At 39.1% G+C, this 23,421-nt stretch overlaps 1 protein-coding gene and 1 non-coding gene across 2 annotated transcripts in view; both read left to right on the top strand.

Annotated features, from left to right (window-relative positions):
* GMDS (GDP-mannose 4,6-dehydratase) overlaps window positions 1-23,421 on the top strand; it is a 595,298-nt gene that overhangs the window by 340,686 nt on the left and 231,191 nt on the right. The window lies entirely within an intron of this gene.
* Window positions 8,894-8,997, top strand: LOC134379324 (U6 spliceosomal RNA). The gene has a single exon (XR_010023728.1). It is a non-coding gene; the product is annotated as a U6 spliceosomal RNA (small nuclear RNA).

The raw sequence follows: 23,421 nt of genomic DNA, 5'->3' as shown, positions 1-23,421 counted from the left end.
CCAGGAGAATAGATGGCAATACCATAAGAAAAAAAAAAGTGAGGAGCTGGCTTTGGGAAAGTAAGGTTTGATTTTAAAATTATTAGCCCATACATTAATGATTGATTGGTTTTCAATACAGGTACCAAGACAAATCAATAGGGAAAGAACCTTATACCATACATAAAATTTAACTCACAATGAACTCAAAATGGACCATAGCCCTAAATGTAAGTGCTAAGACTATCACTCTTAGCAGAAAACACAAGAGAAAGTCTGACCTTTAATTAGGCCAAGACTTCTTAGATATGACACCTAAACACAAGTAACAAAAGAAAAATAGATAAATTGGACTTCATCAAAGCTAAAATCTTGGGCCTCATAGGACACCAGCAAAAAAGTGAAAACATTTGCAAATCATATGTATGATAAGGGACTAGTATCCAGAATATATAAAGAATACTTACAATTCGATTATAAAAAGACAATTAAAAATAGGCAAAGTATTGAATAGACATTTTTTCAAAGAAGATATTCAGATGATTAATAAGTACATGAAAAGATGTGCAACATCATTAGTCATTAAAGAAATGCATATCAAAACCACAGGGAAATACTACTATGCCCACTGGAATGGCTATAATCAAAAAGGCAGACCATAACAAATACTGGTGAGAACGTGGAACTCTTATGTATTGAAACTGTAAAATGGCTCAGTGACTTTGTAAAACATTTTGGCAGTTTATCAAAATGTTCCACATAGGTACATACCAAGAGAAATGAAAATACATGTCCACACAAAAACGTGCACAGGAAATTCACAATAAAATAAACTCTGGATCCAGGTATTATAGCCATTTAGTACCCCATCCCTGTTTCTAGCAACATTACTCACAATAGCCCCAAAGTGGAACTTTTGGTGGAATAATGTCCACCAGCTGATGAATAGGTAAACAAAATGTGGTCAGTCCATACTATGGCATATCATTCAACCATAAAAAGAAGTACTGATTCATGCTACAACATGGATGAACTTGAAAACATTATGCTAAGTGAAAGGTAGCCTTGAAAGGCAACAAGTATGATTCCATTTATATGAAATGTCAAGAACAGAGAAATCCACAGAGACTGTGGGCTGAGGCCCAGGGATGGAGAATGACTGCTAGTGGGTACAGTGTTTCTTTTCAGGGTGATGAAATGTTCTGAACTTAGCTTGCGGTGTTGTTTGTACAACTCTGTGACTACTGAAATCCATTGAATTGTACACTCCAAATGGGTGACTTTTATTGTATCTTAATTATATATCAATGATGTTTTTTAAAAAGTAATGAAAATATTAATCTTAAGAAACCAAGAGTTCATGCAAGTATTAAGTCTAGAGGATGTCTGAAACTTGGGAGGGAGGTCTGGGCCAGAGGGAAACATGTGATGCTCCTTGCATGAAGGAGTAGGTGAAGCCGTGGAAGTGAATCAGGTGTCCAGGGAGACAAACAAGGGGAATAGTGACTGTCTGAAGGCAGAACCTGAGAACACAGCTCTTTCTTTAAGGACCAGGAAGAAGTCAGATGAAGAACGGTCTAAGAGATAAGGAGGGAACCAGGTGGCACAGAATAGTGGAAGTGAAGTGGAGAGGCAGGTGCATAGAGGAGGCAGTAACCAAAGGACATGCTGTGGAATGACCAAACATGCCACTGACTTTGGTGTTGGGAGGTGGCAGTTTTTCACTTAAGTACAATGAAGGTGAAAGCCAGACACAAAGTTATAATGAGTGCCTGCAGAATGAGGGAAGGCTCAAGGAAGGTAGTATTGACTAGTCTTTCAAGAAGTTTGGGTGGAAAAAGAAGAAATTGCTGAGGGTTGAAGGAAGGTTTTGTTGTTGATGATGTAATTACATTGTTTAGAAAGGGCAAATCCTAAGCTTTAGAGGCAGAGGGAAAGGCACCAGTAGAGAGGATGATCAATAGTGAAGCAGAGCAGAAGAAAATTCACAATAAAATAAACTCTGGATCCAGGTATTATAGCCATTTAGTACCCCACCCCTGCCTGCACAGCCCCTTCTTCCCATTTTGGAGATAGGCAAAAACTGCAGTGTAAAAAAAAAATTTTTTTTTAACTCAATGAAAAATATACCTACAGACATTGATAATTTGTAATTTTTTAAAACATGTTTCCAGATCTGTGGCCTTTCTGATACTTGGGTTTCTTCCCTGCGAGATGCCCCGTGGTACGATGAGCTCAGAGTCCAGCACTGCCTCTTACAAGCTTTGGCACCATTTTGTAAACCTCTCCAAGAATGTTTTCTCATCTCTAAAATGGTTGTAATAATATCTACTTGCACAGTTTTTGTTAGGATTATTGAAAAGGTATTGTTGAATAATGTAGCTGCTAAATAATTGGTAAAGGACAAGGCCCTGGAATAGAATCTCATGGGTTCCAGTCCGGAACAAGTTGCTTACCCTCTCTACGCCTTTGTTTTCTCATCTGTGAAATGGCTGTGATAAAGGTAGTTACCTCGTGTGGTTGTTCAGATGAGTAAATGTGAAAATGTGTGTAAGTACAGAGCCTGACACATAGTGAGTTTGCCTAATAATTTGCTGCTACTCAGAGTAAACGTGCTAAGGACAAAAAAAAAAAGGAAAAAATTTTGCCAGTTTTTAGTGAGAGTTAACTGATAAGAATGAGCTGTACTGGTTTGACCATTTATTCAAATTAAAACCTAAAGCTGCTGTGATAAAGTTTACCATTTGCTAAAAGAGTCAAATCTGATCTCTTATTACAGTAGCCAGACAGTATTACCTCTGACATGGAAACTTTAGTTTTTTTTCTCTCAGTTACGGGTGCTGATAAATATAATAAAATAAACATTGTTTTTATTTTTCGTTTTTTCATTTTTTTGGTTTTGGTTTTTAAAAAAAGGGTTATTAACTAAAATGAAGTAATTAAGGTGATCATCGTTCACTGTCAAACTCCTAGATCAGAGTAAGATAGACTAACGAATAATCTTAAGAGTACATTTTCTTATTCAGGATGCTGTGTATGAAGTATCTATCCGATCTATAGGCCTCTGTAAATGAAATGGCTTAATAATGTAAAGTCTACTTGTCTTCACAACAACAGGGTCTCTAATTTATGTTTACCTTTCTATCTCTGATACGTGATGAAGTTATTTGATTTATTGTAGAATAAAATCTGTGCCATTTCTGGTCATTATCATTTTTCCATTAATATTTTAGGGCTTGTTACAGTAAAATTCCAACAGAATTACACAACTGAGAAAGAATGATTTGATAGGTTCTAGAAGTATGTACCCTAATGGATTTCTGACGGAGAGTGCACTTGATGGCAATGTGCTATAAGTTCTTGAAGTTGGAAATTAATGTTATATTTTTAGGGGACATTCTTGGCATTGCTTTTACCTTTTGGGAGGAGGGGAGGAGGTATATCATAACTTTTCTTCTTTTCTTAGACAAATGACCAAGTAGGAAATTTTTTATAAATTACAGAACATTCAGTTTGAATAGTGAGCTGTGATTGCCAGCTCAGTTGCTTTGTTTTTCCCTGCCCTTTGCATCCTGCAGTCAGCAGTAATCAGAGCAGCATGGGAACCACTCTCAGTCTGTGTCAGTGCAGTCCAGTGGGTTCAGAAGTCTCCTTTGTTTTGGGATGTGGAACAAGAGGAAAGGGTGAAACTGGCTTTGCTGCCTGCAGCTAGACAGTGTTGCGGGGCCCTAGGCTGACCCGCAGATGTAGTGGTTTAAACAAGTCTGTGAACCTCACTCTTCAGAACAACAGAGAAGCAGTGTCTCCTGGTAGATGGTAACATAGGAGGACAGAACGGATGGAAAACGTCACGGGGGACACAGGCATCCCCATGGGCTGACAAGGTGGGCTCTCTGCCCTTGGACACCTAGGGAGCCTCAGAGGCCAGGGAACAATTGCCCCATCACTTTCCATGGTGACCCTTATAAACTAGAACAGTCTTTCAACACAAAAACACGTGAAAACACGGCTTTGTCCCTTTGCCTTTGTAGTTTCCAGGCAGTGTCAGTGTCAGTTTAGATGTATCCCTCCATTTTTCCTGCTTGTCCTTGGTATGAGAAAGTGGCGTTAAGTTTAAATACTTGACTTCTCTACTTGGATTTGCGGACACATTAATTTGATATATGATGAAGATAAACAAGCAGAACCAGAGAGTGAGTGGGAGAATACACTTATTCTAAGATAGCTTTTCTTTTTCAACTTCAAAATGAGAAATAATTATATTTATCTCTGTAGCATGGAGATAACTAGGCTGTAAATTAATTTCCATGCAGTCTTTTCTAATAAATTACAGAGTTTTACTCTTTTCCAGAATCAGAAGTCCAATATGGTGTCTCTGGGTCAAGTGCTCTGAGCCTTCTGACCCTATTTCTTAATAACAAGGGCTTTGTCCCCTTAAGCCCATAAATTATTTGAAACATTCTTTTAACTTCTCAGAGGAGAGGTGCCAGATTGCTTAAATAACCCTGTTTTATCAGGGTTCTACTTTCATTTTTCACTGGTTTCAATGTAGTTTCCTCCTCTGTAGTTAAATCAGCATTTCAAAATTTAACACTGAGTAGGGAGCTTATAGATAAATGATAGAACTTTGTGGCTTAAATAGATAAATTGTGGGCCACTGCAGGAGATAAATGACTTCTATCCATGCAGTTTAGAAGTGATCAGCTACAAGGTCAAGCAGCTCAGGGCACCATAGCTTAACACACTTTTTAAATGAGTAAATCATTGCCAACTGGTGTGTTCATAATTTAACTCTTTTTTTGTTATATACTGTTCATGGATTACGCCCCCAAAAAGCAAGTGAGGTACCCTAAGGGCCAGAAGGGGACTGGGAACATTTACAAATGAGCATGACACTAATGTGAACCAATGGATTATTTGCATTCCACTGCTTCAGTTATCACTTAATGGCTGCAGGCTCTGATGGCAAGCCTGTGGACTGCGTTATGTTAGCCTCAAAAATAAAGGCTAATATCAGCGATGTTTTCACATTCCCCACCATATTTGGTAAATCATACTAGCTTAGCCCCTTAAGGACTGCCAAGAGTCTTGTTGGCAAAAATGCCACTTTGGTGAAGACATCCCCGACCACTGGTCCTATTTGTAGACTTTCCTTGGCTGATGCTGCATCACTTCCTCCCCAGAGTGCTGGGGTTTGTACTTTTATTAAATGTGATCACTTGAGTTTTATATGAATTTCCCTCCCATATCATGTTTTCCTTTGTGGGCTGTGTTTTGATCTTAATTCTCCCAAAGGAAGTTTTCGACTAGATAAGTTTAACAAATGGCTGTATTGATCTGCTTTTCACATACTTGACTGGGTGCTGGAGACCAGTCGGTGGGAAAAGTAAGATAGCTGGAATGGAAGGAAAATGACTAATTCAAGTTCCTACATGTAGTTTGATCATGGCTCTTTTTCCTTAAATTGAGGCCCTTGCTCTAATTATAATTCCATTAAGTCAAAATCTTTACTGATTGAAAATTGTATACTAAATATTACTTAGGTGGCTATGTTCCATTCATGTTCATGTGTAAGTGGGAGAAAAATTCTCTTTAGGTACCAGGGGAGCTGACTTAAAGGTCCTGTATCCACTCCCTAAATAAGTGTGTATCTAGGTGCAAGTTAAAGACTCACCTGAATTTTTTTTCAGTAAGACAGGGTTTTAGAGTGATAGATCATATATCCGAGTGTCTTTCTAGCTTTAACAATTTATCATTTTGTAATATACATACAAGAGTACTTCAAAAAGTTTGTGGAAAAATAGAATTAAAAAATAATACTAATCTTACCATGAACTTTTTGAATACCCCTTGTATGTGGAAAGTTCTTTTTATTATTTAGTCTTTAAGATGTTTAATTTTTTTATTATCGACTTTTAAAATCCATTGACCAATGTATGAAAAATTTAGATTAATGAATAATTGTGATTTATATAAAATTATGTTCTTAAGAAATTAAGGTCTTACATGTGTGATTATTTTTAATGTCACAAATTGCATATGTGTAAAAAGAATCATCCTTTTCTCCAGGTAATGGCTTGTACTACTTCCAGCATAGCTACTATGTTATGAGCTCCTACAAGGAGCCATTTAAATTATTATACACACAATTTCATCTAATCCTCATGACAATCCATCATGATACGTAGTATTAGCTCTGTTTTACAGGTGGAAAAAACTGGAGCTAAGCCCAAGAGGTATAGAGACAGGAATTCTGAACCGGATAACCCATGATTTTTTTATTCTGTCATGTTGCCTTATCCTTATAAATTCATTCTTGGACATCATCAGATAATGACATCAAGAGAATATGATAAAGCATTTAAACATCCTATCTATAGCCATGTTAGTAATTATTAAATAATCAGCAGCAAGAATTGTGTTAGGATTCTCTTAATCACTGACTGCTAAGTATTGCTAACGGTTTGAGTTTCTTAAGATTGAATTTTAGAGATCTTTTCCCTTCCTAAGTCCATATGTAGAGTCCTTCATTTCATTATTTTTATCTCTTTTTTTAATTGATCCTATGTCATGATCATTCTAATTGCAAAGTATTGGTTCTTTCAGTCAACTTGTCATCCTACCCTAAGAGCACCTCTGATTACACTTTGGTTTCATTGCAGTCTTCTATTCATATTTGAGTGTACATGTTTAAGCTTACATGTGTGCAAATACATATGTATATCCTCATGTGTGCTCAGCTAAACTGGGGATGATTTAAACTATAACCAATATTTGTATTTCTAAGTAACATTATATCTCCATTTTAAAAAGCCAGTTAAATAGCTCTTTGGTCAGCCTCACTGTGCGTGAGTTTTCTCTGCCTCCAGTTCTGAGGGACCAAGGGCTCTAGAGAATTCTCAGACTCCTGCTGCCTGGTAAATATGCTTAATTTAGACAGTTTAAACTGTTTGTTCCAGTTTGAAAATGCCAGACCATGTTTTTAAACAAATGCCTTCCTTGGTTGATTTAGAAAAGATGTTCTAAAAATAAAATACTCACCATAATAAACCTACTTGTATGTATACTCAAAAATAATCATTTTGGGGCCGAGCCCGTGGCGCACTCGGGAGAGTGCGGCGCTGGGAGCGTGGAGACGCTCCTGCCGCGGGTTCGGATCCTATATAGGAATGGCTGGTGCACTCACTGGCTGAGTGCCCGTCACGAAAAAGACAAAAATAATAATAATAATCATCATCATCATCATTTTGATTATCTTTTGTGGACAAAGGTTCATTGAGATAGGACCTTATCTTGGAAAAGACTCTATTGACTTTTACTGTAGCTTGCAGGACTTTGAATCGCACTGCTGTCTGTGGCTCTGGAGGTTTGTCTTCCTTCTTCTACTGGAAATTCTTAGCAGATCTCTTGCCGACTGTTGGTTGACTTGCCAGGTCTTGAGTGATGTCTTCTGCTTCATCCTGCTGTGCATCTTGCAGGAAAGCAGAGGCTCTTGATCATTTGCGTAATCTGACTCCTGTTATTTCCAGTCAACTCAGTAGGATTTCTGGGATGCGAGTTGGAGCAGTCCTGCTGAAAAACCAGGATGAGAGATGAGAGGATTGCTGGTAACAGAACAGGCATTTTTGGTAGATTAATTTATTTCATTTACCTGGATCTTATTGTAATCATGTTTTTGCAGTTTTAAGTAGAGCACATTTTCTATTCAGATTCACTCCTTTGACCACATCAGTACTGTCCTTGCAAGGCTGTGTGGCAGAGATTTAAGAGGATATGCTTTAGGATGTGTTCAAAATCACTTCAACCTGTACTCAGCCTTCTTTTTCCTAGAAAGTTAATCATTTTAACTTCTCATCTCTCTTTTTAAATCTTGTTAAGTTTGATTTTTCAAGACAAGGGCTTGGCTGCAGATGGGTTAAAATATAGTATGTTATAGTGTATAAAATAAAATAATATTATAGCTTCTCTTTTTATTTTATCTGCTTATTTGTTTCTTCCATGTTCCCAAGTTTGTTGTCTGTATTGCTGGTCCCATTTCTGCAGGAAAAGGCTGATTTTCTACTTGTTTGGTCTTTTTTATTTCTGTGTGCTCCACCTTTCCTCCTGCATTTTTTAAAACAACAGTTGACTATCTCCTTTACTAAGAACCAAAAATAGTTCATGTTAAAATTTCCCCTTTTTTTCTTCTCACAAATATACTTCAGGAATGATTTTACCTTTGGTGCAGTCTAATATTTTCAAGACAACATGATGTTCTTTTTTTGTTTCTTTATCCTTGATTTCTATTTTCATATTTCATCAACAATTGATATCCTTCTTTCTAGGTTAATTTTTCTACTAAGTTCCCAATAGCAGTACATATTTACTATTTGTCTCATTGCTCACCTGAGTACATATAGAGACCTTGTCATGAGTAGGCAGTGTTTGAGATTTCCATCTGGATATGGGACATTGTTTCCACTGCTGGAAGTTATCTTTGTTTCTGAAGATTTTCGAAGTATGTTAATGGAATTTAGTTGGAATTGGGAAAATACTAGCATTAACCATATTGCCTTCTGCCTTTGCACGGAGAGTCACCATGTAAGTGCACACTTCCTGGTTACCCTGGCAGAAATAATGAACTCTAGCAGCTGGTTGGATGTCGTTACTTGCATTGTTAGGTAAAGCAAGAGTACTAAGCAATATTGGGTAATACAAGAGCAGTAAGCCCCCAACTTGGCCCAGTTAAGTTTTTTAAAATTTCTTGTAACAGTAGGACACTTGGGCATCTCTTCCTCCTCTTCAGTCTCACGCTCGGCTTTCCCAGCCCTGTACTAGGAACTCTGCCGGAGAGTGAGCATCTCACTTACTGTCCTTCACTCTCCTCCACTTGTCTACTCGGGTACCTGTTGAATAATAAATTCAAGGTATTCTGGTGCTTGCTTCGGCACATATACTAAAATTGGAACGATGCAGAGAAGATTAGCATGGCCCTTGCACATGGGTGACACACAAATTTGTGAAGCGTTCCATGTTTTTTAAGTGAAATAAGCCAGATAAGGAAAGCGAAATACTGGGTGCAAAGAAGGAAGGAAGGAATGGAAGGAAGGAGGGAGGGAAGGACGGAGGCAGGAGGAAGGACACTACGTTGAACTTACAGGAGAGAGCAAACCTAAGGATACTAGAGATGGGAGAGAAGAGGGAGAGAGGGAGCTTAGGGAACTATAGGTCAGGTAAAGAGCATAAAGATAAATTACTATTTGTAATAATGAATATGCTGGTAATAAATAATAAAATTAAAAAAAAAAATTCAAGGTATTCTCTCCCCTTATGTTTACCAAGTTCTGTGCACATCTCACATGAAGAGTGAGGTCATATGTTCTTGAAGCAAAATAAGTAGTACCTCTTTGGAGCCTTAAATACAGTGTCAGGTTAAAAAATGTTGTCGTGCTACAAGGACTGTGCGTCTAATGGCTACAACAGGTTTCCGTCTCTCAGAATGCTGTGCAAGATCTCATACACAATATTTAGCTCAGACCTCACTCTACATGCAGATAGTTTAGAGATGTTAACAGATTTCAGAATTGAAAAACTGAAGCCACCCATTGTGTGGTTGATCTGGCAGGAATCAGTGGACCAGTCTGTTAGCATGTTTACCAGCCAGTACTAGGGATTTTGCTGCTTAAACACAGAGAAGTAAAAATGAGAGAAAATCTATAGTGAAAGGTCTTTATGTTATCTCAATATGAAAAGATCTCTGGTAACATGCTGAGAAATAATAATAAATTCTGTTTTCAAAAAATATTTAGTTTTTTACTTGGCTCATAATTGGGTTGTACTTAACCTAAAAATGCCCGTGTTAGTTCATATTGACCCATATTTGCTCTGAAGTCACTTGAAATTTACTCGCCCAGCCAGATTGCTTCCTTAGCAGGTCAGTATCCAGCCTACCCAAGGTGTGCATTTCAAAACTTTCCGAGAATTCTGAGAAATTCCACCTCCTCTCTTGGTAGCCAGTGTTGTGTTTTGTCTCTCTTGTAGTCAATTCCTTCTCACTTCTATCTAAATGTTTTCCCCTGAATTGTACCCAATTCCTGTTTCAATAGAAAGTAACCAGTTAATTGCTTTCTCTTTCATGAACATAACAAAATTTTAGAAGTAATCCTTGAATTCTCCTTTTTTCCCTTTTTCTTTGTTCACAGCTTTTTATAAACATTAATTTAGCAAATATTTCTTAAATACCAACCACTTATTGAGACTATTGTTTCTCACTGGAGGTGGATGACAAAATAGTACGACAGAATCTCTGACCTCACGGGGCCCGCTGTGTGCAAAGAAACATGCTCATGAAAACCACATGGAGGTGGTGGTGAGTGTGATGATAGCTCTGGGCCCACGTGTATTTAGAAAAAGTTAGGGCTGTTTCAAACCCTAGGTTATATCATTTGCTCTCTTAAGTATATATCTACTGTGAAAATCTTCATTCTTTTAGAGTCTTCTAAATTTTTTTTTAAGTGCTATTCTCATATATCTAATTATTTACTTGGCTCTCCACTAGATTCTGCAGAAATTAGAATCTATTTATACATCAATTCATATTTCTAGGGATGGAATAATATCTGTTAAGAGCATTAACATGTTCATTTGCATTCTACATCTCACACTACTATAAACGTAACTTTTTCACAAAAGCAGAGTCCTGCGTGGCCAGCAGAAATAGAAGAGCTCAGCTGCACAGGAATAAATGTCATGTGTCCAAGTCTGTGCACTCCAGGGCACAACTGTAGAGCCAGGAATTCCCCCATGGCTGCTGGTTACATTTCTGAGGGTTAACGTATCACATTATCCTTTAGAACACCCATGGTTATAAAAATGGAAGGATGTCCCTGGGGAATAAATTAATGTAGATTGTTTTGCCTAGCTATCTTAAGGACTTTTAAGAGAGATAATATTTCTGCATACAGTCATGTTACAGCTACTGGGAACACAGATGTAGCCAGTCACAATGCCAGCAGAGCTGAAGACAGCAAGTAAAGGTGGCTAACCTGTTAGTCCCAACAGTTTGCTCCGAGTAGCAAAAGTATTTTGCTTATAGATCTTATAGTCAGTGTAATTTTACTCTCCAAACAGAGCATCCTTCAGAAAATGTGAAACTCCTCTACACCCCACATCCTGAGATATACGTGATAAATCCCCCATGCCAGGTGGTCAACAAAACAGTGCACCTGCCAACCTTCTTAGTCTTTAAATCTCTCTCAGTACAAGGGTACTTCACAAAGTCCATGGACAGATTTGTATTATCTTTCACTCCTGTTTTTCCATGAACTCTTTGAAGTGCCCATGTACATTACAAATGACTTGGATGTGTCTTCGTTGCACTTTTTTTTTCCCTCCAAAGTGTGCTTTTATTTAGAGTATCCAGGGTCTAAAGTAAATGGGAGAGTTGACAGAAGAAGGAGGTGTACCTTCAGTCTTTCCCCTTTTCAGGCCCCTTTTATTTTTTCCATCAGTAGTTCTGCTGAACATCTGGGAATCCACTGCAAACTGAGACCACTCTTCTGTGGCTCTGGCTGTGAGACTTAAGAAATGTTGTGTGAGTCCAGCCCCTCCCAGCACAGGCAGGAGGTGACAGTCAGCTCCAGTGGGGCAGCTCCCCTGAGGGGAAGGAAAGGCCAGTCCTGCCGTCCATCAGCATGTCAGGAACCAGAGCTGGAGGCTGCTCTTGTCTGTTATTCTGAGAGGACCACGGCTCTGAAACAAAGTGGGAGCAGAGTGTTGTATCACTCTGGCATTTTAGCCGTGACTGTCCCCAGTGCGCTTTTCCTACATGTTCACTTTTTCTGTGGGAAGAAGTAAGGATGATTAGAGAACCCTTTTATGTAGGAGAATTAATTACCTTCTTTTTCACTAGAAATCAAAAAAGAAGGAAAGCATTTGGTTTCATGTTATATTCCAAATAAGTTTGTTGAATGAATGCATAGAAACGTCCTTAATAATACCTAACATTTATATTGTGTCAGAGTTTCCAGAAAGCTTTCTCTTGAGTAACCTTTCATCAGTCCCCACAGTAGCACCAGTTTATATGGAGTATTATTATTCCCATTTTAAGTGAGAGAGATGAAGATCTCGGAAGTTCAGAAATGGTCCAGGAGGCAGATAAGAACCTGCATCCTCTACTCCAACCTGCTCTGTTTTTCAGCTCAGCCTCACGCCATGGCCTCTCAATCATCTGGGCGTAGGTTTGCTCCTTTCACAAGCCATCGCATTTGTTTTCAGAGTCTGGTCATTATGCCATGCCCTCAAGAGGATTACATCCTTAGGTTAAAGAATGTATAAATCAATAAATGGTTTCTTTTATGTTTCACTTCAAACATCCTTTTCACATTCAGCTCCTGAGCATAACAGAAAACACAGTTAGAAGGTGTTCTTAGCCTTACTAACATGGAATTCTTTTTATTTTTTAAAATGAAGATATAGTAGAAGACTGCATAAGATTACTTACGCCCTCGTGTTTTAAAACATGTAATTAACAATGTACTAATCTTATTTTGAGCCAGTTTTACTTTATCAAGTTTACTTTGGCATAATATTTGACAATAGAAGTTGTGAAAATATTTGGCAATACTACAAGAAAAAAAACCATTGAAAATATCTTGAGATATGACATAGTGACTTTAAGAATAATGATAGGGGTATTATCATCTGACAGTTTCTTAAGGTTTTGAATCTACCCTTGTACTTCTGGTGTTTGAAGGTTTTGAGACAGTGGAGTAGTATGTGTGGGGTGTGTGTGTGTATGTGTTAACTAAATGACTAAATCGTTTCTATAACATATTTTGTGGCACTTACATACCTTAAAACAATCCTTTTAATTCCAATACTCAGAGATTGTGTTGATGCATATCCTTTGTGTGTGTGTCTAAGTAAACAGAAAAAAAGATTGTAATATAAAATATATTTGGTCAAGTAAAAGTTATTCAGATATTTTCTATAGCTAAAATTTGAATTATACACATCAGTTGATGTTCTCTTACGTTAATTCAAATTCATTAATGGTAAAGGTCTTCTTTGAATAGAACTCTATTGGATATTCTTACACTATTTTACCATTTAGTATTCTTTTTATTTTGAATTTTAAAAATGCTCCAAAATAGGTAACCTCAAATATGAGACAGTCCTATGTTTTCCAAATGAGAAGAAACAAAAAATGTTCTAGGCCAACTAAATATTTAAACATTTAGGAATGTGGACAAAATGGTCAAATAATTATAAATATTTAATTTGCTCAATTAATTACACATACATATTTAAAATAACATTAAAATATTTCCAAATATTGGGATTTTTCCTACTCACATTTTATAAAACAATTTTATTCAGATTCTTCAACACATGTTTGACATTGCTGTCTCTATACTGTGAGACACTTTATGAATCATGTGCTCCAGAGCACATTTTCAGGCAGGGCTTTTGAATCCATCGCTGGTGCTGCTGCAGGAAATCTATCCCAAGCCACCAGTCTTCAGTGCATAGCATGAGGACATCTGCTATTTCATTCATCCTGTGGATATATATATAGGGTCATGCTCCCCCTAGCCTCCTAGTATATTGCTTTTTAGAGTGTTTTTTAAAGGGTTGTTGACATCAAACTCTTAAAATTATCAAATCATACCCATAATGATTACAGCTCTTGTTTGCAGAGGATTCTCTCACTTGACCTTTGAAGCATAGAAACTAGGACTGATTGATGTTGTTTCAAACTAACATGTTCTCCCTCTCCCTCCACTTCCCAGCATGGTACATAGTTGTTCAAAATATTACAATTAAGAGGCTGCCCCATACAACATGGCATTTTATTAGTTCTTGAATATAAGGTGACTCCCTCTTTGCTAAGGGGTATTGGGAGGGAGACTTGAAAGTTTAAACCACAACTTAAAAAAAAACTTTCCACTGTTCTTTCTGTATCACCTATTGATTTTCACATTTCTTTTCTTAAGCTTTTCTATGTAACCAAAATAACAAACTTGGAATTCCACCAAGCCAAAGGGAAAAACTAAAACTAACATCAGGGACAGAGTGACTCCTAGCACTGGAGGTGGGTTCCTTCTGCAAGATGCCCCTGCAGCGTGGCTCTGACACAGCTGTGGCTGTTGGGAAATGGGGAAGCACAGTCAATTAATGGGTCCATGTGAATAAAGCGAGGGTATGGTACGAGAGGATTTGACGAGTTCTGGTGGTCACCGGGACTTTTGAAGAGACTGACTTGTTTTTTCTCAGTGAATCATGGTCCCATCCAAACAAGGTTGGGCGTTGTGTTTTCCATCTGTCACCAACCTCTCCTATTGATTAAGCCTTTCTTTCACCGAGCTGGCCTTACTGACGTACTCGAAACCACAGATAAGGAGGTAGGACCTTTACCGCTTAAAAATAAGTACATTGCTTTGGTGTTTGGGTCTCTCAGCATTTATACAGTAAACATCTTCAACCTTATGTCTTCTGTAATCCTTCCCTCTTAGTGCCATTTTCTTGAGTACTGCCTGAACGTTGCGGACAACAATAAAATTACCCAGTGAGTCAGCTGGTATTTTATTTCTGTGTCTAAGCTTATCATGTTCCCTGTTTGCAGGGGAAAATGTGTCCCCAAAATAGGCATCCCTCTGGGAAGTCGTTGCTCAAAATTGAAAAGTTTAGTTGTGGCATTGCGCTCTTCTTCCAAAGGTGGGGCAGGTGGCTGGCAGTGGAATTAAGGGTGTGGATGTGGATCCGGTCCAAGTAAAAACTTCCTGAAGGAAAAGTGGTGGGAGGAGGCCCCAATGCAGAGCAGCCTCTGGCATGCACAGTTAATGTTGCAATGCATGATGGTAATCCTTAAGACTTACATAGATAACCCTTTTCATCTTCAAGCATCTTACCAACATTGAGTTAGTTCCTTCACCCAAAACCCATGTGAGAGAGGTTTTTATTGTCTTCACATTGCCTGTGAAGACCCTGAGACTGAGTTGGAGTAAGCAACTTGCGAAAAGCCAGTAGGCTGTTCCTCATCTTCTCGGGTCTCTGTCTTTCCTCTCCTGGGAAAGAACTCACATAGACCCACGAAGGTGTGGGGATTTCAGCAGTTCCCAGAAACCTGTGTGATGCAAGAATCTAATGCCACTTGTTGCTCTTGAAAATGCCATGGCTTCTGACCCTTCGGCTCTGTGGCTGCTCAGGACAGCAAAGCACAGATTGAAAACTTGTAAACAGCTGTGGGGGCTGGGCAGGCGAAGTGTAACAGAATAGGCTGCCAAATTCTTGACTGCCATATGTGCTGTGTAATACTTGTCATCTCAAGTGAGTCATTAAAAGGTTTCCCCTTAATGGGGCTTTGAAGTGCTGGGACAGCTTGAGCGCATCTATAAATTGCCACAAACAGCCCTCTGACTGAGTTAGCTAATTGCTTGCTCTTTGACTTATTAGGATCAACTGAGTTAAATAATTTGTCACATGTGTGGCTCCTAATAAATAATGTGACTAGCCAGTTTGTGAGCTGATTTGGTGATATATTGTACCCCTGTTGGATGTTGTCACATGTAGCTAGCAAATGTGGGCTATTGTGTCCATAGGACTATCATATCCCTGCAGAAAGAATAAGTTCTGACAGACTAATTTGAGGAAAAATGTTAAAGGAGTCTAGTTACAAATAAATGTGTACACTTCTGCAACCTTTCCATAAAGCATGAATCATCATTTTTCTTGGAAATCAGGCACATATATCATGCAAGTTCATAGGCAAAAGAATATAAATAATAAGTATGGAATTATTACAGTACTGTGGACTGAATTATTACAGTTAAAATATTATCTATTCCCTTTGTGAAAATAACGATCCCTGCCAGCCTGCCTGATGGCTGTCTTCGGGGCAGCTCAGCACTGCATTCAGGCTGGCACTGATGCAGAGGGTGATAACTGGGAGAGAGATTAATTTTAAGAGGGGATCTGGGAAGATAATTATCCAGTCTTAGGGGAGGGAGGATGCTTTGCTAGCCAGCAGTTAGAATTAAGTGCTTCATTTGCCCAGTAAACAATGTGGTGCCTAGAGGTGCTCACAGCATCACACAGAATGAAGATGGTGCCAGCACATCTGGGCTGGCCGGCTTTCGTATCAGTGTGATATATTTGTGCCCATTCAGGAAAAACAAGGAAAGAAAAGAAAGGCTAGTAGCGTGCCATGTTGTTGTTAGTCTTACTATGGACTATGTTCATGTAGAATAATAAGAAAACATTTTCTTGCTATGTGACTAATAAGAAAGGAATTGAGCTGTTTGTAACTGTTTTTAAAAGGTCCTTATGAGACTACATCATAATTGGCTTTCCTTATTATTAACAGCAGCAGCTTAGACAGCAGTTTTATTGTATTTTGCATGGAACAAGTGTGTCTAAAACAAGTATGTCTAAAACAAGGATCATTATGCTTTTCTTTTATAGAATTGGTAGATGAGTAGATGAATCTTTTTGCAATTTTATGAAGAAGTTATTTCTATAACAAGGAAAATAGGAAAAGTCCAGCTTACCAAAGGTTTCTTTCAGCTTTTTATTTCAGGGAATGCCACTCACAATTATTTATTTGTGCTTCCCAAAGTACTCCATTGAAATAATAATAGCCTCAACTAGTACTTTTTATGGCAATTTTTAAAATTAAAATATTGCGTTTTCTGTACATGTCACTTCTAAATTAATGTTCTTTTGCTGTTTTCTCTAATGACCTATTCTTTTTCTCTCTTTGAATATGTTTACTTAGGGTTTTAATATATCTCTATGCTTGCACATTATCACTGAGACAACAGGCAATAAAAATGCCAGAAAGTCTCAAACAGTGAGGCCAGAAGTCACAAACAGGTCCCAGCTGGAGGCTCCCCCACCTCCTTTCTCCCTTGCCCCTCCCTTTTCCTGGCTAACCCTGGTCCTCTTTAACACGTGGTACTTGTAAACTCTCCTGGTGGATGTTCAGAGTAATTAGATCATGGTTTAAAAGTGTGCAGGGTTGGGGAAGGGGTATGGATGATTGTGTTCAGTTTGGAAAGGAGAGGAATTTACTCTCCCATTAGGGGAAACCACCCAAACCTGGATTTGATTCATATGCAAAGTAGCAACTGTCTGCAGTGAACTCAGACATTCTTCCAGCATATGAAACAAGGGACATTTGTAGTTCCGTGGGCCCTGTTCATGTTTACTTTTGCTTACGTTATTTAGTTGGTAAAATGTATCATTTCTGCCTTTTGTGAGAAGTGGTATAAAGAAAAATAAAACTTTACTCTCAATGTGGCTTAATTTAACTAACAGTGTGTGTTTTACATTTGTTTTGAATACTATACCTAAGTGACTTGTTAAACTTCATAGGTGTGTCTTGGGTGTAACGAAAATAATTATTCTATTAAAAGGAGTATGTGTAAGGAAGAGTGTATTTCAAGATATTTATCTCAAGGTAACTGGCACCAAACTAAATGTTTCCCTTCCCTTAAAAGACAAAATGTGCTGAGACTGTATCACAAAGCCAGTCTGAGGTTTCCTGAATCACAGGTGAAGGGCCACAGTGATGATTTGGCTTGGATTGTTTTTCAGCTGTGCTGTGCATGTGTGGGGGGCGGGGGCATTGAGCTTGTGGGTTGATTGGTGCAAACACATCTTCTGCTTCTAAGGGTTGAGTGCATCATTGCTGCTGGAGCCCAGGCTCGTCTCATGTCCTAGTTTTCTTATCCTGTCCTCTGACAGTGTCTGCAGAGTTCACTTCTCTATGCAGATCTGCCATACCCATCACAGGTGTCATCCAGAATTGAGGAGGAAGGAAACACGGGAAGAAACCAGCATTGATTTCACTGCTTATTCCTGAAGAAAAACTACAATAAAGTGGCCACTGAGTTAAACCCTTCCAACTCAAGTGCCAGAGACGGCATGCTGGCAGAAACACAGCCATGGGGAGCTGCTTGTCCTGGCCTTGCTCTCCCCCTGCCCAGAAAAGCGGGTACCATGGCCGGGGTGGTGGTGGGAGTGCGTGGCAGGCAGGCAGGCAGGCGTGGTCTTATGGCACCTCACTCGCACCCACCCTGGGGCAGAAGACCCCCTCTGGGGCACATTAGTCTAAATGGCTGCCCTCTCCCATGCCAGAGTGTGAGGAAATGTCCCAAGCTGTCCACTGTGCTTATTATAGTCGTGCATCCAGGAGGGAGAGCAGGGAGCAGTGGGGGCAAGACACCTCCTGTCCTCAGCAGGCCCTCCTCAGAGCCCGAGAGGGGAAATCACCTGCCAAAAGTTCCTTTCCTGCAGGGTGACAGTGCTGAACATTGGCTCCGTGCAGGTTTCTTTTTCTGCAGTCTCAGTTTATTTTTTCTTTTAACCTTAAATGGTTTTTTTCTGCCTATAAATGATTCTGCTGTCTACTTTCCTCCCCTGCCGAGAAGCAGGGATGCAATGGTCCCAGATTTTTCATTGTTCTAACCATGTCAGAAACGTTACTGCCTGAACATCTAAAAGCTGTGGCTGTCTTAGGGAGATAGCACAGTTTTGTACCCATTAGTCTACCACTCCTCCTCCCTGTCCTCCTCCCCTCCTGGCCTCCAGTAAACAGTAGTCTACTCTCTACTTCTGGAGAATTCCACCTAGGAGTGATATCATGAGGTATTGGCCATTCTGTGCCTAACTGACTTCACTTAACATGATGGTTTCCAGTTCCATCCATGTTGCTGCAAGTGATAGGATATTATTTCTTTTTATGGCTGAGTACAGTATTCCATCGTGTATATACACCATGGCTTTTTTATCCATTCATCGGCTGATGCGCATTTAGGTTGATGCCATTTCTTGGCTATTGTGAATAGAGCTGTGATGAACAACACATGGACCCCACAAAAACTGTACATGTAAATGTCAATAAATAAAATCAAAGCTATGGCTTTCACACAGATCAAAAATTCCCAATATCTAAATTCCAGACATTCACCAGGAAGCAAGCTCTTGACAGCCCTTCAGGTTGTGCTTAGAGTGAGTCTGAAATCATTGCTGTTGAAAGAATGACACCATGCCAGCCTCTGCTTTCTAAACCCTATGTCTGCCCCAGGTTAGGTCACCATGGAGAAACATTCCTGCCCACCTGTGCTTTAGCTCCTCGCGCAGAATGGCCTGCCTAGTTGTGCTGGATGCTTGGCCTTGTATTTAGGGGTGCTGTTTAAAAAACAATAACAAAGGAACACGTTAGCACACCAACACACTTGGAAAACTTTCCCAGTTGTGCTGCTCAGGGTCCATGTATGGGAATTCATGCATCTAGTGCCAGAGAAAAGCATTTCTGAAGAACTAGTATTTTTCTTACGTCCAAGCAGTATGAACTGTATAACCCAGCAGGCTCCCTGCTTGCTCCAGCTGCCCCGTCTGCTGAGAGACTGAAAGAAGCTGGGTGCTCATAAGCTTCCACTGTCTCACTCAGAGCCCTGGTGCCTTTCCCCACTGTCACAATCCCTATTTTTATTTATTTATTTTTTTGCACTTCATTATTTCAGTTGTAGGTATTCCCATTGCAAGATGTCTGAAATCATTTCTAGAAGGAAAGTGAATATAAATTATGGGTAATTAATTAAAAATAAGCATTTTAAATTAAAATATACATAAAGAATCTACTCCTGATTTTAAATAACATACAAATATTGCTTTATAAGATTCTGAGTTATAGAACTACTTTACCTGAATATTGAGCCTCTGAATTCGCAATCATATGTGATATATTCTACACATTCTAGAGCGACTAAACATGTGTTAGTAACCTTTGTAGCACAGTGCACTGGAAAGAGTCCTAAATTTGAATTCAGAGATTTAGGAGTGAATCCCAACTCTGCCGTTTTGGACACCTCTGAGATAAAATTTATAATTAGTAAAATTCTTAAACTCAAAGAATCTTAAAAATTATTAAATGAAGTAAGGAATGTAGAAATTCCTACCTCAGTGCTCTGCAAAATAGTGGCTCTCAATTTCCTTCCATCCTTTTTTTTCGCCCTGGATTAGAGGAAACCTTGTGATAAAGAGTGCACAGTTTATGAAACTACGTGTATTCAGTACAAATCAGTGCTGTCTTCCTTGGGTCATCTGTATTTTACCCCATATTTACTTCAGCAATATATAAAAATATTTCCCGGGTTACCTGATTAACCATTTAGAAAAGACTGGTGAATAAACTCAGTGGGCAGGCATTTACTGATGGCAAAACAGCTACTGAGAGGAAAGGTTGAGGTTTAGGACCCTCCCTTCCTAGGAGTGGGGAGAAACCCCCAGCCACAGACATGAGGGCCACCTGCAGGAAACAGGGTAGTATGTTACCTGTGCCTCCAAAAATTCTGCCTTCTGTTGTCAGTGTTCCTGAATGTGTGTTTTCCTCATAATTTTACCTCTCAACCAATTTTAACTTTTGTTCTGATTTGTTCTCTCAGACTTTTCTTTTGATTTACTGTTATTAAACGTCTTAGTCGTGCTTATTAATAATTCAAAGTTGCTCAAGCAATAGAGGGAAAATTCCTCTTATCTCCTTATTCTCCAGGATAAGTGTCCACTTGTTCCTAAGGGATCATTTTGGCGGGACCGTCTCTTGCAGTGCTTAGGGAGCTTTTAGGGTTCCAGTTTTTGGCTGAGTGGGTGCAAGTTAGTTGGCAGGTGTTAGGATGTAAAGTGCGGTGGGGGTCTTTGTCCACAGTGTGGCAAAATCCAGATGAATGGATTCTAGATTTGTCAAAATTATTTCTGTCTGTATTTGCCCATAAACTATCAGATTTATTGATACCTTGGTAAACTCATGCCTGATTGCTTGTCTTACCCTGTGGTAGTATAAATAAAATGTCTTGGTTAACATTTCATGGGGGGGAACTTTCTTCACAGATTACTTTAATGATTACTTTATGAGACTTATTTAACCACTTTTTATATAATCCTTTTTGACCCTATTAGCATGTCCTTTAAGAAAATGCAGTATGTAAACATTTTAACCTTTAAAACTGTCACAATTTTCAGCTGTCTCAAGTTCAGAATAGTTTCTGCATTTATTAAAAACTGCACCAGAATTAATTTAATCAGAAGGGAACAAAAATAATCTTTGTAAATTATTGTAAATTGGGATATGTAACTAAATATATGCATGCAATTTGTCAGGAGGATATTTTTTGCATAAACCAAAAGACAACACTAATTCTTTTAACTTTTTTGTTGTTAATTAAAAAGTTAACAAAATAATCACAGTATTATAAACTAAAAAGTATACTTATGTTGTCATTCTGTGAGTGTGGTGTGTATTGATTTTCCTTCCTGGAAAGGACATGAGCAAATCACACTGTGTGTGCTGGTGACAAAGCTGGGAGGTTTCCTGGGATTGCCGTGTGGCGAGTGTACCCTCGCAGGTTCAGCAGCCTCTGCTCACAGAGCAGGCTCTCCACTGGTTCCTGGGGTGACGATCGTGCAGTATGGCCCAGAGCTCTTACCCAAACAGCTCATCGTATTACATTTTCAAAAATTAAAAATAAGACCTGTAGGTTATAATTCCTAGTATTTTTGAAGCTGAAAAATTTTTTTCCTGGTCTCAGCAGTTTTAATTGTTGAACTTCAGTAAGCAATTCAGAGTGACCCATTGAATTGACTGCTGGTCAGGAGTAAACTGAGACTCACCCCTTTAGTAAATAGAAAACCAAACGATTAGCAGCTGAATTAGCTCTTACAACTAACTACCTGCTTTCTGTAAGGCACTCAGTAGCTCCAACCACTTAACATTTTTAAGCCTTTTTTTCCTTCTATAACGTAAACTCTGTGAAGCTCAGGCCTTTTTAAAACGTGTACCCTTCGCTAAGTAAGCTCAATACAATAGAATCTTTGTTCTTTGCAGCATTGTGTATTCATATATGTATATACACATATGCACTGTCTCATATTTATCTGGTCTGGAATAAGCATTAATCTTTAATTACTATATAAACATTTTAAACAGGTGTGGAATAACTGCAGTCTCAAGAAAGCAGTGTTTATCTCCTCGCTGCCTGATGGCGTCGGCCCCACCGCCTGACAGCTTCCACCTCCCTGCGCCTGAGGTGGGAGCGAGAGGTGGTGGGTAAAGGGCAAAGAAATGCCCCAAATCCCACATGAATCAGAAATTTCCAGTTATAAATTATGCACCACCATAACATCCTTTTTACCACAGTTTGCCAGCCAGGAATTGAATTAGGGGTACTTTATAGCAGAAAGATGTGTTTTTCTGTCTTGGTGGGGTGGACAGAGGGTTGGGGGTTGTGTATACATCTATGTGTTTTGTTCTTCCTGTGGGTTGTGCACTCTCGGCCGCGTTTTCTGGGGCTGTGCACGGAGCCTGTGGTGTGAGGAGATATAAAGCAGCGTTTTCTAGCTGCCTCTGGAAACAATGCGGGTCTGTTAACACGAGCTGCGGCCTCTGCGCTCCGCCTCGCTGGCCCGGCGGCTGGGGAGCCCCAGTTCAAAGCCACTGGTCTCCAAGAGCTTTCCTTCAGCCTCATTTGTGCTTCTCTAACCGCCTTTTTTCTTTCTTTCCTTTTTTTCTTTTCTTTTTTTTTTTTACTTAAACCTTTTGAGTTCTCCTTGTTTGGTGGGGAACTGAGCAGTGACTTTTTATAATTAGATTTAAGTTAATCAAATGAAGACTTGCATATCTTTTAATGTCATTTAATCTCTCTCTCTTCCTCTTCCCCTGTGGTTTTTATCACCCTAGCCTAACATGTTGTATAATTCCCCCCATTTTTGCCTAATACCAGAATTTCCAGTTTGAACAAATAGAGGACAACAGGTATTTTTAGCAATTTTTGTTTTTCTTTGAAATAAAAACAGCTCAATTCTGTACTAGGCTTTACACCAAGTAGTTGTAATCATCCTAGTACTTTTTCTGCTCTTACAAACCAACTAGGTTGGAGAAGAGAAAAAGGAGATATGAAATAAAAAAGTTCTATAATCAAGGACAAAATGAGGAAGAAAAGGTTGAAAATAAACCCTTAGTTGAGAAATATTTCTTACAGAAAGCAGTCTATGTCTGTGGTTAGTGCCAGCTGATCAGATGAGGATATTTTGGTCAATTTAAAATGATAGTGCTGTGAAGAGCGAGGTGATGAAGAGTGGACTGGGGAACCCAGATGATGGAGTTTCTATCCTCCAGCAGTCAAAATTTAAACATTCCTTCTTGTTCAGTCAAAACTTACAAATGAACCATGAAAACAAGGCAAAGGAGGCAGCGAGTTAGAGACCGTTTTTGACACTCAGCATTGTAAACTCTGGACACCATGTGCAGTTGGGCACTGCTCAGGGTCGTCCTGTGCTTCTGGGCTGCAGGGAGGTCAGCAGAGCAGCGCCAGGAGTTGGCAGCTCAGCCTTGCGTCTGACTGGGGGAGGGGATCGGGTTTCCAATTTGTCAGGCTAAAGGCGGGGGGTGGTGTGCGGCGGATC

This window comes from Cynocephalus volans, chromosome 5 (genome assembly GCF_027409185.1).
Source record: "Cynocephalus volans isolate mCynVol1 chromosome 5, mCynVol1.pri, whole genome shotgun sequence".
NCBI classification, from domain to species: domain Eukaryota; kingdom Metazoa; phylum Chordata; class Mammalia; order Dermoptera; family Cynocephalidae; genus Cynocephalus; species Cynocephalus volans.
Note: the sequence above shows the minus strand (reverse complement) of the source record. Positions and strands in the feature narration are given on the sequence as shown.